This window comes from Ictidomys tridecemlineatus, chromosome 4 (genome assembly GCF_052094955.1).
Source record: "Ictidomys tridecemlineatus isolate mIctTri1 chromosome 4, mIctTri1.hap1, whole genome shotgun sequence".
NCBI lineage: Eukaryota > Metazoa > Chordata > Mammalia > Rodentia > Sciuridae > Ictidomys > Ictidomys tridecemlineatus.
In genome coordinates, this window is record NC_135480.1 from 65,324,807 (window position 1) to 65,345,516 (window position 20,710).

A 20,710-nucleotide genomic window follows, 5' to 3' on the forward strand; every position below is an offset into this window, starting at 1 on the left:
CTACAACTGGCACGACCAACGCTCCTCCCAGAACTAGGAAGTATAATACGCCCTTGACGCCTGGTTATGAGAATCTGATCTTTAATTAATCTGTGCCAAGAGGTTTTCTTTGGCAGGAGACTGGAATGCCGCAGCCTTGAATTTGCTGAGGGATGTCCTTCTAACACGTCAAAGACATCCCCACTATGCAGCCTCCAGCCACTTGCTCTGCTTTAGCAACAAGAAAATAACTGCTGGGGCAGCAGAGAAGAAAATCGTAGATTGTTTCTGGGCTTTCAGAAAAACTACTTTAATTTCTCCTCCTCCATTGCCTCTTATGTAAAATACAATCCAGGCTAAACTATTTTATAGAGTTATGAGAATTCAAAAGCCTACACACACACACACACACACACACACACACACACACACACACACAGTACCAGCATGCTGCTTGGCACAAAATAGATATCCAATAAATATCTGTTCCCTTCCCCACCTATTCTAGGTTCATCTGTACTATTCCCTAGAATAGGAGGTGGCCATCAGTATGTGGTCATGCTTTCATGCTCCTGTCTTTCCCTTACTGCTCTATCTGCATAATTGTCCCAACTTGTTTGCCAAGCAAGCTCCTACTCATCCTTCAAGGCCCCCCAACTTGACTCACTTTCTCCATGAAACCTCTGCAGAAGCCCCTTCCTCATTTCCTCAAAATTTAAGAGCACTTTTTATTTCTATGGAGCAATCTTATTGACCATAATTCATAACCTCACCAGGCTATGAATAACTCAAGGGATGAAGTTCAGTCTATTTAATCTCTATGTCCCCAGGGTCCACCCAGCACAGATATGGCACACAACAGGTAATTAACAACAGTTTATCTTCTAAGGCAGCCTGTTTTTTCATGGAAAAAACAAAGGAGCTGGAAGGATCCTAAAGAATCAGCCAGTTCCAAACCTTTATTTTATGAGAATCTGAAACCCACAGGGGTATATAATTTATCTAAGATCACTAAAAGAAATATTGATAAAGAAATAACTAGTCTCTGATTATTCTGATTCTCTTAGAAACATTCTTTCCACATTAACTGTAATTTAAGATAGAGTGAGCAAAGGGCTATACCTGGGAGGCTTACAGAATTAGAGAAATGTGAGAGAGAACAAAGTGGGATGGAAAGGACTGGAGAGATTTGGAGTGAGAGATTTAAATTCACATAGGTTGACCCAATCCTATATACCCACCCCTCCCACAAACATCACTTTCTCACTTTTAACATCCCTGCAGATAGTAACTACAGTACTTGCAGAAAATAGTACTTACATGTCTTATAATCCTCTCCTTACTATCTTGGGAAATTCATGACCAGTAGCCCCAGTTGAGTTGTTCCCAACAGTTAAGGCAAAAAAATTCAAATTTAAGCTAGGTGTGGTGGCATGACTCTGTAGTCCCTCCCAGGAAACAGGGGACTCTTATTCTGCTGTCTCCTAGATGTTTGAACTTCCAGCCAATCTCTGCCTGAACATGTCCTATAATTCCCACAATGCTACATGTTGCCTCAAAGGAATAATTTCTCTTGAAGTGTTGATAACCACAGCATGAAAATGGGCCACCCTTCTTTCTTTTAAAAATAATCAGGACTAAACCAATCAACCCTCCTGTGACTGTTTATGTCAGTCATCCATGATCACTCAAACTCTCATCCCCAGTCTTCTCTGTAGAGCCTCTATTCAGACGAAATTTGCTAACTCTTCCCTGACCCTGGAACCCTTTTCACTATTTCCTTTGGAACTTCCTATTTGTCACTGGCTAACTCCCCTTTGACTTCTTGCCTTAAAAGAACCTGGCTATCACTTGAAAAGACTTCTCTAGTAGCCCTCTCAATTGCAGGCTGTCTTTTCTCTCTCAGTCATGCCACAAGTTTTAGGTGCCATTTGCAAATGATGTCTTTACCTTCCTCTTATAAAAACTTCTATTTTCCTTTGAGTAGCCCACTGACTGCTACCATACTTCTTTGCTGCTATATTTCCTTGTCACTCCCACTCAAAGGCTTTAAGTTCCCGGCTCAGTCTTTCTGTACTAGTCTAGTTATCACTCTAGCTGACTTTAACAGCCACAATGACAATTCTATCAATACCACTTCATTTTCTGACCCTAGGCCCAACTTAGCCAATAGTCCCATGATCACTTCCTGGACCTGATCACCAACATGTCCATCAACTCCAATATCACAAATGAATTCTATATATATTCCAAATACAGCAGCTCACTTGCTAAGAACTATTACAATTCCTAGATTTCATTTTGAGTTTTAATAAATTATCCATCAGTTGCCCCGCCATCATTTCTCTTTACCTCATCATAGTCTCTCAAAATTATTCAAACATAAAAAAACAAAAACAAATACTTGCCCTTCTCTCCCTTTCCAAAATTAAATTGGTAAAATTCCAGTTTTAGGATAGCTGAACTTGGTGCTTTAAACTGTCTCTATACTGAAGCAGCCAGTGTCTTAGAGAATATAACAAAACCTGGTTTCCTGCTTTCCCTTGAAAGTTGACTTCCTCCATTACTTCCTATGACTTCCCACTCACCCTTCCTCTTAGCTGATGACCTTACTTTCAAGGAAAAAACAGAAATTTTTGCAGGGAAACTGCATCTTACAGATCTAAATCTTTATGCCTCTCTGTACCTCTGTTCTCCTTCTCCTTCTAATTGTAACAAAGGTGTCCTTCCTCCCATCAAAAACCATTCTCTTGGGCTGGGGATATAGCTCAGTTGGTAGAGTGCTTGCACCACAAAAAAAAAAAAAAAAAAAAAAAAAATTCTCTTTTCTCCCTGTGTTCCTTCATTTGCACTCCTTCTCACCTGGAATGATCTCTTTCAGTTATATCATGCTTTCTCTCTCTGTTAGATATATTCAGTCATTTGATAAATTTTGTCACAACAAGTATTTATTATAAATATACAACTCATCATTACTAATCTAGTTGAACAAGAAAAAATTTCTCTGCTCACTAGGTTTATGGTCTAGTAAGAGAAGTAAACATAGAAATGAACAAATAAATACATGATGTCAAGTCCATATGTATGTGTGAACACAGGGATGGCCTGATCAGGACAGGATTCTTTGAGGAAGTGACATGTAAGACCTAAATTAAATGAAACAACAAATCATAATAATATCTAGAAGAAGACATGAGAATATACTGGGCACCTAGAATAGCACCTAGAACAGCGAGACTAAAGTTGAATGAACAAAGAGATATGTTGTAAGAGACTGAGATTAGCGATACAGTCAGAGCTCAGATAATGCAGGGCCTCATAGGCAACAATAAGAAATCTAGATAAGACTAGACAATAAGTAGCAAGTATAGGAAGACACTGAGGTATTTTTCTCTTTCCACATTTTTTATTGGTACATTATAACTGTACATAATGATGGGATTTGTTGTTATGTATTCATACATGCACACAATATAACAATATAATTTGGCCAATATCACTCCTTGGCACTTCCCCTCTCTATCCCCTCTTCTCATCCCTTGGTCCCTTAACTCTACAGATCTCCCTTTGATTTTCATGAGATCCCTGCCCACCCACCTTTCTTTTCCTCTTTTCCTCTCTAGCTTCCACATGTGAGAGAAAACATACAACAAACATTTGAGTTTGGTTTATTTCACTCAACATAATGGTCTCAGGTTTCATCTATTTTCCTGAAAATGACATAATTTCATTTTTCTTTATGGCTTTAAATTTGTGGTCTATTGTGTATATATACCACATTTTCTTTATGCATTTATTTGCTGATGGACACCTAGGCTGGCTGGTTCCAGTTTGGCTGCTGTGAATTGTGCTGCTATAAACATGGATATGCATGTATCACCTATAGTATGCTGACTTTAATTCTTTAGGATAAACACCAAGGAGTAGTATAACTGGGTTGTATGAAGATTCCATTCCTAGTCTTTTGAGGAACCTCCATACTGATTTCCATAGTGGTTGTACTAATTTACAATTCCACCAAAAGACACTACAGAATTTTGAGCAGAGAACTGACATCCAACATAATTGCCTTCCCTTCTCTTTCAAACACTTTCTTGACTTCTGGGGAAGCAAATTCTCCTGGCTTTGCTTCCACTTTTCTGTCTACTCTTCTTTCCTTTGTAGACCCTCTTCCAGTTATCCTCACACATTTAAGGCTCAGAATCCCCTTTACTCTTACACTACACTCCCAAGATGCCCTCACCCATTCCCATAGCTTTACATTCCATAGGTATAGTGATGATGCCCATGTTCTCTTGCCAAACAGCTCTTTCAAACTAATAACTATCTATTAGACAACTCCACCCACATTGAGGTACTGGTGAGAAATGCAGGTGCAGTTGTCCAGTAGATGGTTAAACCTGACATGACCAAATGGAACTCCTGGTTTTCACAGTATCTGTCATGAGTTTTAATTATATTTGCTTTGTTATGACTCATCTCCCTCAATAGACAATAAGTTTTTACAAAGTAACAATTAAATCTCTTGTATTTACCAAATATACTTAGCAAATAAATAAAAGTTGGTAAAAGTAGGCACTCAGTAGACCCTAAGATTTACTAGTCCCTGTCTCTTCCCTCAAAAAACTCACAGGCAAGGAGAAGCAGACACATAAATCACAATAACTACACCAAATATAAGTGTCACAAGGGCTGGGTTTATGGCTCAGTGGTAGAGCACTTGCCTAATACATGTGAGACACACTGGATTCAATCCTCAGCACCACATAAAAAATAAATAAATAAAATAAAGGTATTTTTTAAAAAGTGCCAGTAATGAGTGTTGAGAAAAAGCATAAAGGTGCTAAATGAATCCAGACAAGTCTAGGAGTCTAGGAGTCAAGGAAGACTTTCTTCAGAGGTGACTTGAGAGTTTATTTTTACAAGATAAGAATAACTATTAAAAATATAAATACAATTATTATTTCTTTTTTATATAATTACTTTTAAGTTTGATAATAACCTTTCAAGATAGATATATCTTCCATTTTATATATGAAGCTTAGAGAAACTAACATTCAGATAACTAGTAAACAGTAACATTAGGATTTGAATTGAACTCAAATCTACTTTAATCTCTTCCCTATCTCTTTTTTTATGTTTGCTATATCACTGTCATTAAAAATAATATCTTTTATATTTGCCACTCAAAAAAAAGCACTCTTATATACCTCTTGGACTCCTTTTTTAAACATGGGCTCAATTATCAAGTCCTAAAACCTTCTGTAGTCCTTTTTCCCTTATTCATTGAAAACTGAGGCTCAGTTTTAGACTAGTCAGTGGCATCATTAGGCTTTCAGGCTATAGCCTCTGAACATTTTTTTCATTGCTTGAGAATGCATTCAGGTACATCCATAAAAACATCTGTATAGCACTTTATTCTTTGCACACTCTATGCACATACATGGTTGATAACATGATGTAAGTGCATTGATATCACCATTAGAGTAGACTTGAGTTTGGATCCCAGCTTTGCCACTGACTTGCTGAATTTTAAGTTCCCTCCCCTACATTATCACAGCCCCCTTGAGATTCCCTCTACAAAACTTATCACATGAGCTTCCACAATCCTTGACCTGAATTTGAAAGTAGTAACTGAGATCAATTTCTACTTTTGTATCCCCAATACTAGTATAATTAGTATAAAGATGATGATTCATAGAATGAATGGGTGCCACATTGAAACATGCACATTCCACATTCCACACAGTGAGTGCCAATAAAACAGCAGTCTTGACATTCTTATCTGCTTCCTCTCTCTTCCCTCACTTTGGGGCCACTGCTTAAGAAAAATTTGCTGAATAAAAATATAAACAAGCCCTAATAGCCAGTTTTAAGAGTAGAGAGAATGAACTTATATGGTCCCCTTTCCAAGCCTATAATCTTTCCTTTTATGCCCACCCCATCCACCCAGGTGCCCATGTCACCTTCGTCGTCAAAAAACCACTGTCTTCTCCTCCAGGACTGCTCCTTCTCTTCTCTCTCCACCCACCCCTGCTACCTCCCTTTTTCTCCCTTGACTCATAGGTCAACCTCCTTTCCTCCAAGTCACAGTTCTTCTGAACTGCCAAAGAATCAATGGTCATTTCCCAGTCAGTTATCTCAAAGGGAATTTTAGCCTCTGCCCAGCCCTATCTGACACTCTTGCTTACCCCCAACTCCAGCTTTGAAAAGCTGCCCACTTCCAATCTTGCTTCTTCCCCATTGTCCACCTGCTGCCCTCCACACTTCAAGGGAAGAAAGTGGGGAACAAATCCATAAAGATGGAATGCTTATTGTCATGCCCAAGGCAAAGCATGGGGGCAGTAAAGAGAGACAGACATTTGGGGAAGATAAAATTTAGGTGAAAGCTAAAAGCAGGGGGTTGGGTAGAAAACAAGGAATGTTTGAGCCTCACAAACACCACAGCTAAGGACCCTATAAATAAGCAACCTATATAATGAGAAACTGTAACCAAAAATTCTAAGAGGAAAAGAGAAGAAAGTCTAAACAAGAGACAGAGGACCCAAGAGAAAAAAAGCTTATGAAGGTGGAGAGATAAGAAAAGGAAAACAAGAGGAGAGCAGAAAGAAGGGAACAAGAGAGGTGGATAGGTGGGGGCAGGGACAGGAAAAATGACCAGGAGGAGAGCAGAAAGAAGGGAACAAGAGAGGTGGATAGGTGGGGGCAGGGACAGGAAAAATGACCAGGAGGAGAAAGAAAGAAAAGGAAGGAGAGATAGAAGAGTCACAGAAAAACTGGGAAAAGAAAGGAGGTTCAAAATTATCAAGCAGGTTAGTATCAGGCCTGACATGAGTTTCCTGGTGCCAAATAATAAAGAAGGGAAGAATTATAGTGATCTAGACATTACCCAGTCTCAAGGTCTGTCATTTACTTAGCAGAATAGAGTGCTCTAGAGAAGGCAGCCTAGTTTAAAGCAGCTTTATATCTAATTATTGAAGAATTGGCCAGGTCAAAGAAAAAACATTAACATACTTTGACCTGTTTTTTCTCAACGCCACCTCCCTACCCATAACATACCCACAGTCAATCCTAATATAAGCATTGGCATTCTCAGCCTCTGTCTTGCCCCTGATCTCACTGGGTTCTAAACAGACCATCAAGATGCCATACAAAAGGCTGGCTGAAAGACAGGATACCAGTGTCTGCCTGTACCAAGTTCACCTAGGTCTCCCACAGTGTTGGGGGACATCGGTACAACCTATTCAAACCCTTTAACTAAATCACCTTTCCAAAAGACTGACAGCCTGGGAAAGCCAGAGTTCCAAACAGAATGTCACGCCCTTCCTTAAAGATAAGGAAACTGAGGTTCACAGAGGCCACCAGCACCCAGGTCTCCCATCTCCCAGCTCCCTCCACTTCTTATCAGAAAACAATCCCCTCAGGCCTGGGTCCCAGCAAGCAGGCTGTCAGCCAAGGCAAGGAAAGCATAAGCCTGGCCACCAAGCAGAGGAGTCCTTACGAAGGAGTGGGCCCCCTAAAGCGGAACAGTTCCCCAAAAGCCCAGCTTCCCCTTCACACCCTTCCCTGGCCAGATCTCTGATTCCAGTGAAGGCCTAAGCCTGGGTGGGCTCAAGTGAAGGTTCCACCATCCGCCCTTTCTTTCATTAAGGGTCCCTTAAGATAAGGGGAATGTAATACTCCCCCAACATCTCCACTCCCGGAAGCCAGAAGAGACCTGATCAGAGCACAGCCCAGCTGGGCAAACCGCAGGCAGAGGCGGCATTACCTGGTGCGGAGAGCCGGCCCCGGCATCTCTAGCGATTGTTTCTGTCGCAGAGCCGCACCTCTCCCTCTAGCCGCCCAGCGGTGCGCACAAAGCCCGGGCTCCACCAGCTCGCCTGATTTGTCTGGGCCGGGCTCTGGCAACGCAGCCGCCCAGCTCCCGAGGTGCAGCACGCTCGCGCCCTCGCAGGCAGCAGCAGAAGAGGCGCCCCGGCGGTTTGACGAAGGAAGGGACCAGGGGCGGGGAAGGAGGGAGGGAGGAGGCGGGATGAGGCCGCCGCTTCTCCTTTCTGCAAAGTGCTGAGGGTGGTGACGGCTCCCTTCCCACGTCTTGCCTCTTCTCCCCCGCCTTCTCTTGTAGGAGGTAATTTCTCTCTAGGGCCAAGCTTTCCAAGGCCTGCCAGAGTCCTGGGTGAGGCCCAGAGTCAAGTAAAAAGAACCAGAGTTCCCGGGTGCCTTAGTTTCTGCAGCTGGCACAAAGGAGTCTTCTAGACCTCAAATCAGATTCAGAACTCTTTATCACAGTAAGCCCCGGAAAGAGATGCAGATTCACCGTATCCCCCTACTCTATTCTCCTAAAAATGATGTCCTAGGAAAAGACTGGGTGGGCTCTCATAAATGCTTGTAGGGAAAAAAAAAAAAAACCCTCAATAGCTACCTAGTCATTAAGAGCTATATTGTGTACCATATGCTTTATAAAACTCACATCTATCTTATAAAGGAGGCACTATGTTAAATCTCATTTGTCAAAATGAGGTCAAGGAAAATGTAGTCTCATACAACATTTCTATAGCACCTAATTGTGTATCAGGCATGCAGATGGAACCTGAGCTGAATAACACACTACAGATTATTCACCAACACACTACAGATCAGACACACCACTAGTGGGTGTCTCCCAAAAACTGGGAAAAAAAAAGAAAACACATTCACACTTTGTCAAATGCTCCTTAGGAGGCAGTATTACTTAATTATTCACCCCTCTTACCCAACCCACCCTTGCTCTTGAAAGACAAGGCAGGAGTCAGGTTACACAGATTATCTCTTCCAGGTCATAACTGGGAGTTCAGATTTCATTCCCCTTTTCAACAGGAAGACTTTGGAAGGTTTTTAAGCAGAATGACAAGATCTAATATTTTAAAAAGATCACTGACTGATCCAAGGAGAAGGAGACATGAAAACATCTTAGTATATTCCTATAGAGCTCAGGTGATAGAAAATAATTTAGACTAATGTAAAATAAGATGAAAACATAACCTCATTCTAAAGATATAGCTTAGTAGAAACAGCAGCAGAATGGGTATAAGACAGAATGAAATAAGAGAGAGCAGTGACTTAACCAAGATCAAACATCTGGTAAATGATTAAAGTATCCATGCCCTAGTCTAACTCCTAAACCTATGCTTAATTTATTTCTCTTGCTTATTTATTTATGTCTGCCATGCTGTTTTATATGAGATCACTGTGTTACATGAGACCTCTATTAACTGCAATATCTCTCTCTTTACTGCCTGGCAAAGAGCAGGTAACCAGCATTAAGCCTGATTTTTATGGTATGAATCAATCTTCTTGACAGACATCTACAGTTTCATTCAGTATGCCCAAATTAGTCTAACTGAAGAGGATGTTAGGGAAGAACTCCATGAATAAAGAAGGAACTTTTAAAAGTATTTATTCACCCTTCTTAGGCCCTGAGGACATGTGCTGTTCCAACCAACAGAGATCTCAAATTTAGTAGAGGAAATTTCTTGAAGACACCTAGATTGACACAATAATAAAGATGAGGAGATCAACTACATTCTGAGAACTCAGTGTCAAAGTGCTTTTTCTGCTCTTCACTCTATAAATTGAAATGAAAGATAGTATAAGACCTTGACTTTACACTATCTTTCATACCAATTTACAGAATAAATAACAGAAAAAGTTCTCTGACTTGGACACAGTTTTTCAAACTAAACTATAAATAATCACACCATGTCATCTTATTCAACATTCCACCCCATGTGGCATCCTCTTATAGATGGTCATCCAGGCTTTGCTGGAATATATATACACAGGAACAGGGAGATCACTTTCCACTAGCATTATAAAAATAAATAAACAAATCATCTAAACACATATTTTTTTCAGAAAAATTAACTCAAAATGGATCATAAGACTACATATAAAATGCAACACTATAAAATGTCTCAAAGATAACACAGGAGAAAATCTGGATAACCTTAAATTTAGCAATAACGTTTTAGATATAATACCAAAAATATGATCCTTGGAAGAAAAAATTGACAAGTTGGATTTGATAACAATTTACAACTTCTGTTTTGCAAAAAATAAGGTTAAGAGAATGAAAAGACAAAGCACAAACCAGAAGAAAATATTTGCAAAACACATCTAATAAAGAACTTGTATCCATATTATAAAAAGAATTATTTTAAGATTCTTTTTATTGTTTTTTTAAGTAATTACATATATATTTTTATGCAGTGCTAAAAATAATTGAACCCATGCTAGGCAAGCATTCTGCTACCAGCTACAGCCCCTGCCCCCAAACTATACAAAGAATTCCTAAAACTGAAATATAAGAAAACAAATACCCAATAAAAAAAAAGGTCTATATAAAGATCTGAACAAATACCTCACCAAAGAATATATACACATGACAAATAAGCATGTAAAAAGATACTCAACATAGTAAGTAAGTCATTAGGGAGCTGCAAATTAGAACAACAATATGATATTATTAGAATGACTAAAATCCAAAATATTGACAACACCAAATGATTATGTGACATGGAACAGCAAGAATTCTCATTCACTGCTAATAGAAATGGAAATGGACTCCAATTTGAAAGATGATTTGGCAGTTTCTTACATAATAAAATATACTTACTAAATAATCCAGCAATTGCACTTCTAGATATTTAACCCAAATAAGATAGAAACTATGTTTATATAAAAAGTGGCCCATTGATGTTTATGGCACCTTTATTCATAATTGCCAAAAACTAGAGGCAACCAAGATGTTCTTCAATAGGTGAGTGAATAAACTGTGGTAAGTCCATACAATGGAATATGCAATAAAAAGAAACTATCGCCACACAAAAAGGCATGGAAAATTCTTAAATGTAAAATGTTATGTGAAAGAAGCCAATCTGAAAAATGGATTAGGGATGAAAAGGTAAAGCACAGGACATTTTAGAATGATGAAAATATTCTGTATTATACTATAATGGTGGATATGTGACATTATGCATTTGTCAAAATGCACAGAACTATACAACACAGGGAATAAACTATAATATAAACTACAGACTCTGATCAATAATAACACATCAATATTGGTTCATTAATACTATACTATTGCAACATGTTGATTAAAGGAAATTAGAAGATGCACAGAGGTCTCTGTATGTTCTGCTCAATTGTTTTATAAACCCAGAACTCCTCTGAAAAACAGTCAATTAAAATAAAATAAATAAAGGGAAAATATCAAGTGAAAAAAAGGATAAGATGGTTACTTTCTTTTATTAGATTCATTAGACATAAAGCTACTCTGTCAAATTGCAATAAACATTTCTAAATACCTCACAATTTCTATGCTTATCGCACTGCAGACTGGGAAGTTAGTGTTTTAGGGCCACCTCCACTAAACAGAGTCCTCTTTTAATGATTCTCAATGTCTAGTACCCCTAAGAGGAACATAAAACTCTGAGATTGTTCTGACCCCAGCATAATATAGTAGGACAATCACCTCCTTTAATTATATTTAGTATTTCCAATAATTCAGTCTGAAGCTGCACTGGATTTTTAACCACTGCAGTGCCTTTGTCTGACATTGAGCTTAGGCAGCCAAAACCACCATTTTCATAAGAATAGCATCATGCTAAGTTTCCTTAGTCCGCTCATATGTTGCCATTTCTTTGACCCATAAAATGCAGAGCTTTACTCTCATCCTCTTAAATTTCACCTTGCTAGCTTTAGCCCATCTATTCAAGCTCTCACCCTCTCCCTCTGCCAACTAGCATATTAGTTCTCCCTTCTAAACAATGTCACCTGCAAATCTAGTAAGTATTCTTCAAGTATTTATTAAACATTTATCATGTGCTCTTATCTGTCTTAAGTTTTGGGAATTAAAGATCACCAAAAAATGACCTATACCTCCAGGAAATCACCACTAATAGGGGAGGTTGGTATATATTAAACTGCAAAGTGCTACCCTAGAAAACTAAATAAAATAAATAGGATGAGGTAAAAGAAGCAACAATATATCTATGGCAGGCAAAATAAATATTGTCAAAATGACCATACTACCAAAAGTAATATACAGATTCAATGGAATCTCCATCAAATACTAATGACATTCTTCAAAGAACTGGAAAAAACAATCTTTAAATTATTTGGAAGATCAATGTCAGATTATTAAAAACTACTAAAAGATATAATGAAAAAAAATTTTGAACTGAAGGATAATGTAGATATAAAATATACAGTGTCTAGGTGCAGGCAAAGTACTACTTGAAGGAAAAACTATTGCTTTAATAATGTCTACATAAGAAGGGGGGAATATACATACAGCAATTATTTAAACTACTTCACAGAGCTAAAAAAGCAAACAAATAAAAAAGAACAATTAAAGCCCAAGTAAGTACAATACAATAAATAATCATATAAAATCACAAATTCATAAAATTGATAATAAAGAAGGAAAATTAAAATCTACAACTAATTTTTTAAAATATTTTGAAAATTAATAAACTCTAGCAGAAAGGATAGATGTCCTTAATATTCAGGAGTAAAAAAGGGAAGTAGTATAATAGTTATGGAGAATTAGAAATGTAAGTTTCTGGGCATGTTGGTACACAGCTATAATTTTAGCAACCATGAAGGCTGAGGCAGGAGGACCCCAAGTTCCAGGGTAGCCTCAGCAACTGAGTTAGCCCCTCAGCAACTTAACAAGACTCTCAATAAGTAAGTAAATAAACTTATTTACTTTTCTAAATATTTCCTTTCTTATATACCCCTGGGGATGTAGTTCTATGGTAAAAGCACTCCTGGTTTCCATTTCCTGTATAAAGAAAGAAAGAAAGGAAGGCAGGAAGGAAGAAAGAAAGAATTTTTAAAAAATAAATAAATAAATATGATGAACAACTGTATTGAAATTAATCTAAAAATTCTCATGAAATGGATATTTTAAAAATAATATGTTACTCAAGCTAATTCAAAATAAAAGCATCAGAATAAAAAAAATACTTGGAAGAATAAGAGATCCAAAATAGCCAAAGCAATCCTGAGCATAATAACCATACTTGATCTCAAATTATACCACAGAGTTACAGTAACAAAAACAACATGGTATTGGCATCAAAATAGACATGAAGACCAGTGGAAAAGAGAGGACACAGAGAAAAAAAAAACACATATTTATAATCATCTGATATTTGACAAACATGCCAAAAAATATGTTGCAAGTAAAGATAGCCTTTTTAACAAATGGTTCTGGAAAAACTGGATATCCCTATGTAAAAGAATGAAACTAGATCCCTATCTTTCACACTGCACAGAAAATCAAATCAAAATGGATCAAAGATTTAGGAATTAGACTAGAGATTTTGCAACTGCTCAAAGAAATCATATGATAAATACTCCAACATACAGGTGCAGGTATCAACTTCCTTAACAAGATCCCTGATGCTCAAGAAATAAAAAACTCGAATCAATAAGAGGGGAAGCATTAAATTAAAAAGCTTCTACACAGCAAAGGAAACAAGAATGTAAAAACAGCCTACAGAGTGGGAAAAAAATCTTTGCCAGCTGCTCCTCTGACAGAGGATTAGTATCCAGAATATAAAAAGAACTTCAGCAACTATGAAGGCTGAGGCAGGAAGACCTGCCTCAGTGTTAAGTTTTCAAAAATCTTAACACCAAAATTAAATAAACAAATAAAAAGGGCTAGGGATGGGGCTCAGTGGTTAAGTGTCTCTGGGTTCAATGGTGGGTAACAAAAAGAAAAAGGAAAAATATTGTTGCCAACAAATATATGAAAAAAAAGTTCAATATCTCTAGTAATTGGGGAAATGCAAATAAAAACTACTCTAAAATTTTAATCTCATTCCAGTCAGAATGGCAATTATTATGAACACAAATAATAGTAAATGCTGAGGACGATGCAGGAGAAAAGGTATATGCATACATTGTTGGTGGGACTGCAAATCAGTACAACCATTCTGGTACGAAATATGGAGATTCCTCAAAAAAAGCTGGGAATGCAACCATCATATGACCCAGCTATTCTACTCCTTGGTATTTATCCAAAAGAACTAAAATCGGCATACTATAGGGATACAAGCACTTCGAAGTTTATAGCAGCACAATTCACAACAGACAAATTATGGAATCAGCCCAAATGTCTTTCAATAAATAAATGGATTAAGAAAATATGGTATATATGCACAATGGAGTTTTATTGGGTCATAAAGAAGAATGAAATTATGGCAGGCTGAGGTTCTAGCTCAGTGATAAAGTACTTGCCTAGCACGAGAGGCACTGGGTTTAATCCTCAGCATCATATAAAAATCAATAAAATAAAGGTATTGTGTCCATCTACAACTAAAGATTTTTTTAATAAATTATTACATTTTCCAGTAAATCAAAGAAAATGGAGAACATCATGCCAAGCTAGTAAGCCAGATTCAGAAAATTCGGATTGTTTTCTTTCATATGTAGAACCAAGAACAAAATAAGGGAAAGAAAGCAGATGTGGGGTGAGGAGATCTGATGCCATACAGAAGGGAAGATCAATGGAACAGAAAGAAGAGATGGGGGGAACAGGAAAGGGGAGGAAATATGGGATGAATTTAACAAAATCACATTATATGCATATATAAATATAACACAGGGGATTTTACCTTTGTGTATATGTAAAAAATACCAATCAAAAATAAATAAATGAGTGAAAGGAAGAGCAGTAGAGGAAGGAAAATAGGGGATAGGAAGAGGGGAGGGAAATGTGGGAAAACAGGGATTGAAATCAAATACCATGCATGCATGCTTTTGTCAAAATAAACCCAAGTATGATGTATAACTATAATTAGAAAGAAAAAAAGACCTCACCCTCAAAAAAAAAAAAAAAACCTATCACACAGTGTTAGGCAGGACCACAAACACCTTCAGCAGGAAAGATCAAATTGAGACATATTCTATTTTAGATTTTAGTTCTGAAAATCCAAATGCTGGTTTAGTTATAAAAGGCTTCCCCCCACCCACCCCTCCCCTCACATTCTCATTCTCTTTCTCCCCCAATCATGGGTGCTGCTATAGGAAACTTGGCTAAATTTGGCTCCCTCTGATGAAACACAAGACTTATGAAATTGAGACATACTGGTAAGATGCCAGCAATTTTATTTATTACTAAAGGCTAACAGCTTATAATCAAGGAAGGAACTACTAGCTAAAGAAATGAAAAAGCATTACAAATGAGGTAGTAGAAGGGACTTTAGAGATAAAGCCACACATTCAAAAAAATTAAATTTTAGAGATAACAATTGACTTGCCAGAAATTATACAAAGAAATTAAATTTTAGAGTTAACAATTGACTCGCTAAAAATTTTACAAGTTAATTTGTCTTAAGTGCAACAACTCCTTGCATTTATATAATACTTTGGCTTACAAAGTAAATAATTCACATATTACTCTTACTAGCCATGGACTCTGGCCAGTAGTCTTTTGTTTGTGGAATCTTCTGAGGCCTAAGTAGATCCTTTTAGGTAACATATATGACCTCTGTAGACTTATAAGTTTGCAAAACTTGTTAACTATTATAAAAGTTAATAATCAATAATATTAATTAGAAAGGAGCAAACCTAGTGCCTCACACGTGCTAGGCAAGTGCTCCACTACTTATTTCACTTACCATAATTTTATTTATAGAGTACAGCTTTCAACCTAATAGCTTATATCTTTGACAACTACTTTGACTGAAATGCCTATAAATTTGAAAATGATTGCTTTTATTTGATTCTTTTGCAACCACAAAAAACTTGTAGAACAATACACTTATTGAATTAAAATTTAAAACTTATACCAGCAGATAAAGGAAGTCAGTCAACCCATGATGATTTGGGGTTTAAAACAACCATTTAAATATGCCATATTTAATTTCTTGTAGTAATTAGATGGAAGGGCCGCTAACCTCTTAAGGACACTATCTGAAATGAAGTGGAGTATAAAATAACAAAAAATAAATAAATTTTAAAAATACTCTAGGCAGTAACAAATCACAAAAAAAAATTCAAACAGCCAAAGCAATCATGACCAAAAAGAACAAAGTTGGAGACATAACTCTACCAGATTTTTAAACATATTACAAAACTACAGTAATCAAGCCAGGCACGGTGACACAGGTCTGTACTTCCAGATTCATTCTATTGTCTTTCCTATTCCTATTCCTATCCCCCCTCCCTTTCCTTCATTCCCCTTTGTCTAAGCCACTGAACTTCTATTCCCCCACAACCCCAACCCTATTGTGGGTTAGCATCTACATATCAGAGAAAACATTTAACCTTTGATTTTTTGGCTTATTTCACTGACTGTGATAGTCTCTCAGCAAATGTTATAGTTATTCTTCTTTATGGCTGAGTAATATTCCATTGGGTATATATGCCATAATTTCTTTATCCATTCATCTATTGGTGGGCATCTATGTTGGCTCCATAGCTTAGCTACTGTGAATTGTGCTGCTATAAATATTGATGTGGCTATATCACTTGTAGTATGCTGAAAAAATCTGATTCATCTTTGACTCTAATTTTTCTAGGAGCTGCACATCAAACTCAACAACAAATCCTATCAACTCTACCTTCAAAAATATAGCTATATTGTGGCTGGGGCTGTAGCTCCAGTAGTAGAGCACTCACCTAGCACGTGTGAGGCACTAGGTTCAATCATCAGCACCATATAAAAATAAATAAATTAATTAATTAATTAAAGGTATTGTACAACTATAATTTTTTTTAAAAATATAGCTATATTCCAATCACTTTTTATCACTTTTAATATCTAAACCTTGTCCAAATCACCAGCAACTTTTGTCTAGAATATTGGTTCCTAAGGGTGGTGAGATAGGGGTGGAATTTGCTCCCCAGGGGATATTTGGCAATGCAATGGGAATCTGGGTAGATATAATGAGGGAGATGCAAATGGCATCTTGCAGTTAGAAGTTAAGGATGTTGTTAAGCATCCTATAATGCACAAACACGAACAAAGATTATCCAGCCCAAAATGTTAATAGTACCACTACTGAAAAATTTTAACCTACAATATTGCTATTACTAGCCTAAACTAAATTTACTCTTGCCTCCAAGAGTAATTCTTTTTTAAATTTATTTTTATGTGGTGCTGAGATCAAACCCAGTGCCTTACAAGTGCAAGGCAAGTGCTCTACCACTGAGCTACAACCCCAGCCCCCAAGAATGATTCGTTTACAATGTAAGTTTGGGGGCTGGGGATGTGGCTCAAGCGTTAGCGCGCTCGCCTGCATGCGTGCAACCCAGGTTCGATCCTCAGTACCACATACAAAGATGTTGTGTCCGTCGAAAACTGAAAAAAATAAATATCAAAAAATTCTCTCTCTTTAAAAAAAATAAATTAAAATGTAAGTTTTAAATCTCCTCAAATCTTCCAATAGTTTCCCAAATCACTGAGTATAAAAGCCAAAGTCCTTATTTTAATTTAGAAGGTCTTATATGATCTGACCTCATCCCCCCACTTCCTTCCCCCATCCCACCCTAGTACTTTTCTGACCTTGTCTCCTACTTCTCCTTCCTTTACTCACTCTGCTCCTAGAACCCTGGCTTTCCAAAAAGGCTATGTAGACTCTCACCTCTGGGCCTTTCAGGCAGGTCATTCTGCCTGAAAATACATTTCTCTCAGATAGCCACGTGGCTTATTCCCACCTTTCTTTTAGGTGTCTGCTCTAATATTACTTTATCAGAAGTGTTCCCTGCCCATTCTTTTTTTTTAATAACTTTTATTTTTTGTTTATTTATTTTTATGTGGTGCTGAGGATCAAACCCAGGGCCTCATACATGGGAGGCAAGTGCTCTACCACTGAGCCACAATCCCAGTCCTTCCCTGCCCATTCTTTATAAAATGATAAAAATCTCTCTCCACTCTTTATCAGCCCTTTTTGTTGCTATTGTTGTTGTTGTTGTTGGTACTAAGGATTGAAACCAGGGGTGCTCCTCCATTACTGAGCTACAAAGCCCAGTCTTTTTTATTTTGTATTTTGCGACAGGGTTATACCTAGGCTGGCCTTGAACTTGCAATTCTCCAAGTTTCTGGGATTACAGGCATGTACCACTGTGCCTGGCTTTTATCAGCATGCTTTATCCCCAACCACCTGCTTTATTTTGTTCCTAGCACATATCATCCTCTGACATATTTCCTTCCAATTGGCTGATTCTCTCCAATAAAACATAGCCTCCAAAAAGGCAAAGACTGTCTTCATCTCCAGACCTCAGAACTATTCCTTGCCTACAGGAGTGATGGATAAATAATGGATGAATGAAGAAAAGAATGAGTGGAACTGGAAAGACCAACATGGGGGAAAAAAAACAGAAAATGCTGAAGACCTGAAAAGAATATATGCAAGGAATGACCTAAAAAGTGGCTCTATTCTCATTATGGCATATCAACTACCTGTGTCCTCTGAACCAAAAAGAGAGATTAGGGAGGAAAGGAGTGAAGAATTCTATAAGAACATTATAATAATTAGAAGTGTCTGGTAATGAAATAGACAATCTTTGAGATATTATCATCTCCATCAGGAAAGATGCAGCAGCAAATTACTCTCCCATCAATTTCCCCTCTGCTTGTCTATTAGGACTCAGCTCAAATGTCAAACCTCTACCAAGTCTTCCAAGAACTCCTCAAACAGAATCAGTCACTCCTTATATTCTATATTCTAAGCCCGGAATAAGGCTGTGTTTCAATAAAACAGGCACTACCACACATTTCTATGGAATGACACAGAATACAAATACACTTTTACAAATATACTTAAAAGGCATTAAAGTCAAATTATTTTCAAATATTTAACCATTCATCCAAATAAACCCCAATTTTGTCCAGGAAAGCAATGATATAATCAATAATCCCCTGAAGAGTTCAGAACCCTCATGATCCTATCAATACCTAAAACCTTGCTATATTGGGGACCATACTTTCAACACATGAGCTTTTATTGGGAGGCATTCCAGATCCAAACCACAATAGCAACTGTATTAGTCAGCTTGTTACATGACCAAGATGCCTAACAATAACTTAGAGGCAGAAAAGTTTATTTTGGTCTCCCAGTTTCAGAGGTATCAGTCAATGGTCAGCCCACTCCACTCTGGGCCTGAGTAAAGCAGAACATGAAAGCGACAGGACATGATAGAAGAACACTACTCAGCTCATGATCCAGGAAGGAGGGGGGGCGGAGAGAGAGAGAGATAGAGACAGAGAGAGAGAGAGAGAACCCAAGCACACTAAGAGCCAGAGAAAATATAATGCCATCCCCAAGGACACACACCAAGTGGCACTACTTTCTCCAACTACACCCTTCCTGCCTATATTACCACCCTTAGTCCATCCAAATTATTAACCCATCAAACAGCTTAATAGACTGATGAGGTTACAGCTCTTATCATTGCCTAAATGTTCCACCTGAATCTTGCTGTATTGAGGTCTATGCTCCCAAAACATGAGCTTTTTTTTTAATTTTTTAATATTTAATTATTAGTTTTCGGCGGTTACAACATCTTTGTTTGTATGTGGTGCTAAGGATCAAACCCAGGCCACACTCATGCCAAGTGAGCAGCTATCGCTTGAGCCACATCCCCAGCCCCCAAAACATGAGCTTTTGAGGGGACATCTCTAGATCCTAACCATAACAGGAAGGAAGTATTCAAAAACTGATAGGGACATGTCAAAAACAGATAGAGACCAACTTTATGGGTATTCTACTAGCCAAATTGAAATTTGAGCATCAAAAAATAATAATTACTAACAATAGCACAAGATTATTACTTATTGAATAACGTAAGTCCATATAGATAGAAATAACTAAATATTTGAAAGTTTGGCAAGGAAAATGATTTACATAATTTCCTAGTATTGCCCTACAAAATACATAATAATTATACGGAAGAAAAGAATAACTTCAGAGTTGAAAAGCCTGTCAGACACCAATTTAAGCAAGTTGCCAAAATGAATAGCAACTGTAATGAGACAAATTGAAACCATCACCATCTGAAAAGATGCTTTGAGAAGAATATAGCATCGATTCTGTAATACTTCCTGCCAAACCTGTATTACCTGAAACTACTTATGACACTTAAAATACCTGAAATATCCAATATTCTATGAACCAATTGGCCTGTAATCTTCAAGAATGTTAAGGTATCAAAGTCAAGGGAAAACTGAAATTTAAATGTAACATGATTCTAAACTATATTCTTTTGTTATAAAAGCCACTGGGACCAAGTGGCAAAACTTGAGTGGGTCTGAGGAATAATTAAATGGTAGTAATGGGCCAGGCGCAGTGGCACATGCCTATAATCACAGCAGTTTGGAAAGCTGAGGCAGGAGGATTGTGAGTTCAAAGCCAGCCTCAGCAACTCAGCAAGATCCTGTCTCTAGATAAAATTTTTTTTAATATTTATTTTTTAGGTGTAGATGGACACAACACAATGACTTTATTTTTATTCAGTGCTGAGGATCAAACCCGGGTCTCGCCTGTGCTAGGTGAGCGCTCCACTGCTGAGCCACAATCCCAGCACCTAGATAAAATATTTTTTTAAAAAGGGATGGGGGTTGGGGTTGTGGCTCAGTGGTAGAGTGCTTGCCTAGCATGTGTGAGGCACTGGGTTCGATCCTCAGCACCACATAAAAATAAACAAAATAAAGGTCCATAGACAACTAAAAAAT

The 20,710-nt window shown here is 37.6% G+C and overlaps 1 protein-coding gene across 7 annotated transcripts in view; it reads right to left on the bottom strand.

Moving 5' to 3' along the window:
• Positions 1-20,710, bottom strand: part of Pak1 (p21 (RAC1) activated kinase 1) — a 141,213-nt gene that overhangs the window by 77,098 nt on the left and 43,405 nt on the right. For 2 of the 7 annotated variants that reach the window (XM_021725124.3, XM_005323236.5), the window contains exon 1: positions 7,748-7,978. The exons of the other annotated variants lie outside the window; for them this stretch is intronic. The gene's annotated coding sequence lies outside the window, so the exon portion shown is untranslated. Of the gene's footprint in view, positions 1-7,747; positions 7,979-20,710 lie in introns of those variants that run through there. 7 annotated transcript variants of the gene reach the window in all.